Here is a 7,184-nt window from a genome sequence, read left to right as displayed (position 1 = left end):
TCTGCTCCTATGTGGGTCCTTCAACAAACAATATCTGGTGAGTGACTGCACTCCAAGCACTCTTTTCACCTCCACAGATAGCATACTAGGGCAGATTTCACTGAAGGTAAGGGTTCATTGCTTGAATTGTGGACTTAGAGGAAATGCAACATGACTTCACTTCAGGGCTCCTAGTGCTATGTTCTCACCTTAACTAGGTAAGAGACTGCTGTGACTGAGTAGAAGATAGCCATGTGCAAGAAACCACAGGCAGGCTAGAAAGATGCACTGAAGAGTTTGAGCTTAAGGACACAGGTCACACCCAAATGGAGAGACGTCAAGCTGTATCTGAAGTACTGTGGATTTTAAAGTCATGGAGTTGGTATACTCACCCTTATCCTACTGGATGCTGGTGCCTGCATCCAGTGCAAATGCAATGGATATTCGTCATAGAAGAAATCTTAGAAACTGTTAAAAAGAAAAAGAAGTTGTTAGAGGAAGACAATATAATATATATAAACGTAAATCCAATAGAATTACATCAGAGTTCTCAATAAAAGAAAATAAAGGCAAGGGTCCTTGGAGCTAAGTTTTTCTAGCATTAAAAGATGACAACTTCCAAACTTCACTTATGTATCTGGCAAAAAATTTTTCAACACTGAGGAACAAATAAGAAATTTATAATCACTATATGAGCATTACAAACAACTGTGAAGCATAACCTAAAAGGTGACAATGAAGCCAACAAGTGAAAAAAGATAAGTGCACCTGTGGAATGAAAAGCAAAGCAATAAGAAAAATAAGAAAGCAAAAAAGTGGAAAATAATACAATAACAAAAATAAGTCAGTATGTGGCAGCAATAACTTTTAGTGTTGATAGTCTCAATTTCCCTATCAAAAGATACAAGTTGATAGAATGAACCATAAAAAATGTAACAATAAGCAATATACAAATAAGACATTTAATTTAAAAAGAAATTTACAGATTAAAAATCATCAAAAAGAAATTCAAAAAGATAGATATTAATATTTCATGTAACAATAGTACAGCAAAAAGCAAAAGAAGATAACCTAATTTTCACCGATGTGGGGTTTAAGCCAAAACTGATCAGAAGAGACACAGAAATATATAACATGTGGACTAAGGGAACAGTTCAACCAGAAGAGATTACATTTAGAAACACATATCCAGCAAATACTAGCCCTCACAACTTAAGAAAACAAATATAAATGGACATGATAAATACCAATATAATTATAATAAACTCAATACCCACTGTCACAAATATACATATCAACTACACAAAACATGAACAGAAGATTATGAGAATTAAGTTATACTTTCAGATGGACTTAATAAATATCTACAGTGTTATATGCAGCAGTCTCAGAATATATATTTTCCATGAGATTTCCCCTAAATATGGCAACATATTATCTCAAAAATATACACATATAGATGATAAACAATTAAAATTGTTTCAAAAATATTACCACATCATACTGTAATGAAACTAGAAATCCATAGAAACAAAAAACAAAGAAAATATGCAATAAATCAAAATTAAATGATGCTTTCGTCTATAATCAATGGATCACAGATACATTTACAGAAGAAATTTGACAGTTTTTAAAATGAATGATAATGAGAATATGATTCACCAGAACTTAAAGGACAAAATAAATGCTCTCCTAAGTAGGAAGTTTATATTACTGAATGACCACATCTGGAATGCAGAATAAATTCAAGTAAATAATGAAATGGTCCAACTCAAGAAAACAAGAGCAATTCAAATCCAAAGTTAAGAAAATTACAGTGATCAGAATATAAATAAATTAAACAGATTACAAAAATAATGCAAAGAAACAATGGATCAAAGAGTTGGTTCTTTGAAAAAAAAAAAGTCAAACTTAACAAAAGTTTAGCAAATCTTACCAAAATGGAGGAAAAAGAACCAAATCTTTACAATTAGAAATGAAAACAGTGAAATCACATGGATTTGCTGAAATCCAAAGCAGTGACTACTACTACTCTGAGAATGTGTCTTATAAGATGTAAAATTTAGAAGAAATGTATGGATTAATACATACATATGAACTTTTAAATCTGAATCTAGAATATGTAAAAATCTAATATTAGTGTGTGAAATTGAAAAGATATAAACACCACCAACTAAGAAAATCTCAAGACCCCAAGATCCACTGCTACATCCTACAAGAACTTTAGAGAAAATGCTATTCCAATTTTTCTCAAGCTCTTTAAAGAAAATGAAAAGGAAACAGTACTCTAAAAACCTTTCTTTGAACCAAGCATTATCACATTCCACCACCAGAAAAAAAAAAAAAAAAAAAAAAAAAAAAACTCACAAAGAGTAGTACAGGTCAATCCCTTTAAAGAACATAGGTAGGAAACTTTTCAATAATGTACTGACAAAAGTAATTCAAAACCTCTTCAAAAAGATAACAATCACTGTCAAGTAGTATTCACCCCTTGAATACAGTGATAGTTCAACACATGCAAATCAATAAATTTAATATACCGTATAAATAGAAAAAAGGCAAAATACAGCCAACACCTAAATAGATGCAGAAAAACCACTTGATAAAATTCAATATCCATTTATGATAAAAGCACTGAAGCAAATAAATACATAAGGTTTTAACCTTAATCTGATAAAAGTCACCCATGACAAACCAATGACCAATGTCATATTAAATGGAGAGAAATTAAATTTTTTCCTGCTACCATCAAGAATGAGGATGAGGATGCCTGCAACTACCACTCCTGTTGAATATAGTTCTCAAAACACTAGTCAGATGAATGAGAAAAGAGAAAGAAATAAAAATACATGGATAAGAAAAGAAGTTGAAATTAGCATTATTTGCAGATGGCATGATACACTACATAGAAAAACCTAAAATCTTTGCTTGGAGATTTTACTTAATAAACATATCAAGTGGCACAATAAGGACACAAATTCAATAAACAAGAATGAACAGTGCTCCTTTGCACCAATAAAAACACTAAGAAAGAAATTAGGGAAACAATATGTTTTACAACAGAATCAAAAAACTGAAATATCCTATAATCAGTCTAACCAAGGAAGTCCAAGATGTCTTCAATAAAAACTGCAGTACTTTGAAAAAGAAGATTGAAGAAAACAACAGAAGATGGAAAAATATGCCCTGTTCCTTGTCAAGTAGGATGCATAGTCTCAAAATTTCTGTATTTCTAATACTTTTATACAGATGTAATGAAATACCAATAAAAATACCAATATCATTTCTCAAATAGAGAAAAGAATCCTAGACTTCATATAGAATGAGAAAATTCCTAGAATAACAGAAGTAAATTTGGGTAAGAAAGACACAACAGAGAGTATCATTATCCCAGACTTTATTTTATCCCACAAAGCTGCAGTAAAAAAAGGACTTGATACTGGGAAAAAGAAAAATGACACGTGACTCAGTTGAATAGAGTAGAAGATACAGAAACAAATCCAGGCACAATCAGACATCTTATATGTGGCAACATAGCCAAATATTTTTCCACTGAAGGAAAGATATCTTTTTTAACAAATATCACTTGGAAAAATGGCTAATCACATCGCAAGGATTGATTCTGCACAGGTTTATCTGTCACCATGGACTAAGCTGAAATACAGAACATTTAAATAGGTCAATGATTTAAATATATTTTTAATAATTTTATTGAGGAACACATAGCAATGAGATAGTTTCAAAACCAATTAGTAGGACAGTTTCAATAATTAATACATTGCATATTGTTGTCTTCTTAGTGGTTATTCATAGTACAAGATGCAGACATGATATCCTGTCCATAAACACTATTAGTACAAGTTTTTCTATTCATTGAATTAAGAGAAAGTAGCTGTATATCTATCCTATTTTGAATTTACAGATAAAAATTGGTCCTTCATTTGTATCCCCTTTTTTGTTTAGTTTTGTCAGAGAAGGGTATTCCATTGTCATTTAAATATTGTAGGTGCATGAATTCAGCAAGATATTCCAATGTAGTCCAATAGTCCATATTAGTAGTGGGTTATCCATAGGACTGGCAATGTCAGAATTGTTGACTGGAGCCTTTTACAACTCAGTCTATTAATATGGCTTTACTTTTATATTAAACCTGAAAAATTTAGTCTTCTAAAAGACAAAATTGAAAGAAATATGGTTTTATTTGGGGGGGATGACATTTGCACAGATTTTGGGTATATAATCCAGGCTGGGTTTGATCTCACTGTATAGCAAATGGTGACCTTAAACTCGCAGGTTCTTCCTGCGTCAGCCTTTCAAGTGTGGAGATTACAATCATATACCACCACTCTCAACAATAAAATTCATGAAGAAATAGATGTAGGCAAAGGCTTATGAACAGAACTTCAAACACACAAGAAATAATACCAAGAGTCAAAAGAGAGGATCATATGAATTTAAAATTCTGCACGGTAAAGAAAAAAATAAACAAGAGAAAATCTACAGATTGAAAAATAAATTGTGAATTCCTTTTCAGACAAATGACTAATATCTAGAAAAATTTTATGAAAAGTAAGGGATGTCCAGATAGCTCAGCAGACTAAATAGCCTGCTTAGACAAATTTAGGCAATCACGAGGACTATGGTTAAATCCCTGCACTAGCTCCGTCCCAAGGTTGGTCTAAACTGGACGGAGTCTGGGTATAGTGGCACACGCCTGCAATCCCAGCACTGGGGAAGCTCAAAGTAGCAGGATCACTGCAAGTCTGAGCTGCTTAGTGAGACCCTGAAACACCAAAATACACTTAAAAATTGTAAATTTAAAGACCCTTTCAAGCATGGGAATGTGAATAAGTAGACATTTCTCAAATGAAAACGTGTAAAGATCCAATAAAAATAGGCACTATTGTTGACTATTTTAGAAATGCAAAATGAAACAGCATTGAGACTGCAACTGACTCCAAAGAAAATGGCTATCACCAAGGCACCAACCAATAACAAATGCTGAAGAGGCTATAGGGAAAAAAGAATTAGTTTTCATTGTTGGTAAGAGTGTAAATTGAGGGGCTGGGGAGATGGCTCAGGGGAATAAGCGCTTCCCTGGCAAGTGCAAGGGCCTGAGTTCAATCCCCGGTTCCGAAAAAAAAAAGAGTGTAAATTGATACAACCACTATGCAAATCAATATGAAGATTGCTCAAAAAACTAAAATTAGAAATTCCATCCAAATAGTTTCCTTTTAGGAATTCCATTAGGATACATGCAGTCCCCAGTGCCATATCTTTTTGAATGCCTTACAGTCATCTGCTATTACAGTAACACATGCTCACTATGTTTGTAAATAGAAGCCCAACTCATAATAGCGTTATTTTGGAAGCAGCCTGTCTTATTTACTTTTCTGATTGCAGGGACAAAATACATAACACTGAAAGTAAAGAGTGGTTGAATTTAACTCACAGTTTGCAGAGGTTTCAGTCCATAATCAACTGGCTTCAAGGCAGGGTGGCACATGAGAGGCGCAACGGGTCATGGTGAGGGAAGATACCAAAAGCAACAAAAGGGCAGGGATAACAAGCTTCTTTCTGTCCCTTATACTGTATGTAGATTCCCTGCCCAAGACATGTGTGGCTTTCTCTCTATTAATATCAGAATTAGAAGATGAATCAATTACAAACTGTAGATTAAGCCACATCCAAAAGGCTGTCCTGCCTTTACTACATGAGGTACTAGGAGATCATCCAGATACAGAACTTAACACAGCCTATTTTTCCACCAACAAATGAATGGGTAAAGAAAATGTGGTATTGATATGCAACAGAGTACTACTATGCCATATAAAATGATAAACTTGAGTCATTTGTAGAAAATATAGTTCAGCTTGAGACCATACCATTAAATGAAATAAATTAGAAAAAAAGCTTAAATATCACATGGCATCTCTTTTGCTTTCACTTTTTAAAGTACATGCTTAAATATATAAATGTAGTGCAAAATAGAAGATAAACAATAGAAAAAAATTTTTAAAATGTAATATCGTATGTCCAATGAATCCAAAATAATCTTGATTTAGTGTAGTTATCTTATGTGGTTTATATATTTTAGTCTGTTCATATATCTGTTAATTGTGTTAGATAATTATTTGATCTTTTAAATAAACAAATTTGATGCTGCCAAACTTTCTTTTAAATAGGGCTGTACAGGAAGGGTAAATAATTGAGATTTGTCACGTACAAGTACCAGTTCTTCACAATAAGTGCATTTTTATGTGTTGCCAACATGTACTAATAAAAATTTAAAATTCCTGAACACTTCATAGCAACACAGTTTGTAAGAGAAAGTTCTTGGAAGTACCTCAAACCCCCATCAACTGATGAATGGATAAAGAAGTTGTGTTTACTTTTACACAACAGAGTACTATTCAGGCATAAAGAAGGATAAACTTTTAACAATTATTACTAAATGATTGGAACCTGAAACCATATCCTTAAGTGAAATAAATCAGAAAAATGTGTAAATATTTTATTGTCTCCCTGGTGTGAGTTAAATGAAAGTATAAATAATAAACAAAATGTAAAGTAGGAAGGGAAAAACATATACCTCTATACAAATGATAGCTAGGATGATTGTACCACTAATTTCAATTTGTTTGTTGAAGGGAATAGTTAATGCTTCAAGTTTTTATTTTGACCAATTCTATATGCTTATATCTTGTAATCTGTCCGAGTACCTCATATACAACAATGTATACCTAACATTGATGAATTCCTAACATTTTGGTTTTTAAAACTCTGTACCGTTTCTAGTGCTTTAATTATTCTTTTTTCTCTTTAAAATAAAAAGCGAAACAGGGCCAGGGAGATGGCTCGGTGGAATAAGTGCTTCCCTAGCAAGCGCAAGGGCCTGAGTTCAATCCCCAGTTCCGCAAAAAAAAAAAAAAAAAAGTAGATAGTGTGATATGAAAATAAGAAAATAAATTGTTTAAAAACTAAAGGAAACCAGGGAGGAGAGAAGGGGAAAGGGAGAAAGGGAAAAGAAAAATTGAGAAAAGAAGGATAAAATGGGAAGAAAGCTTTGTAAATAACAAAGGGAAGAGGAGTTAAGGGAAGGGGAGGGGAACAGAGAAAAGTCAATATATCATATATAGATTTGAATTACCTATGATGAATATGATCATCATGTATATTTAAATGGTACCAATAAACCTAATATT

This window comes from Octodon degus, unplaced genomic scaffold (genome assembly GCF_000260255.1).
Source record: "Octodon degus isolate 3935 unplaced genomic scaffold, OctDeg1.0 scaffold00063, whole genome shotgun sequence".
Taxonomy (NCBI): domain Eukaryota; kingdom Metazoa; phylum Chordata; class Mammalia; order Rodentia; family Octodontidae; genus Octodon; species Octodon degus.
The sequence above is the reverse complement of the archived record's forward strand: the minus strand, read 5'-3'. Positions refer to the sequence as shown.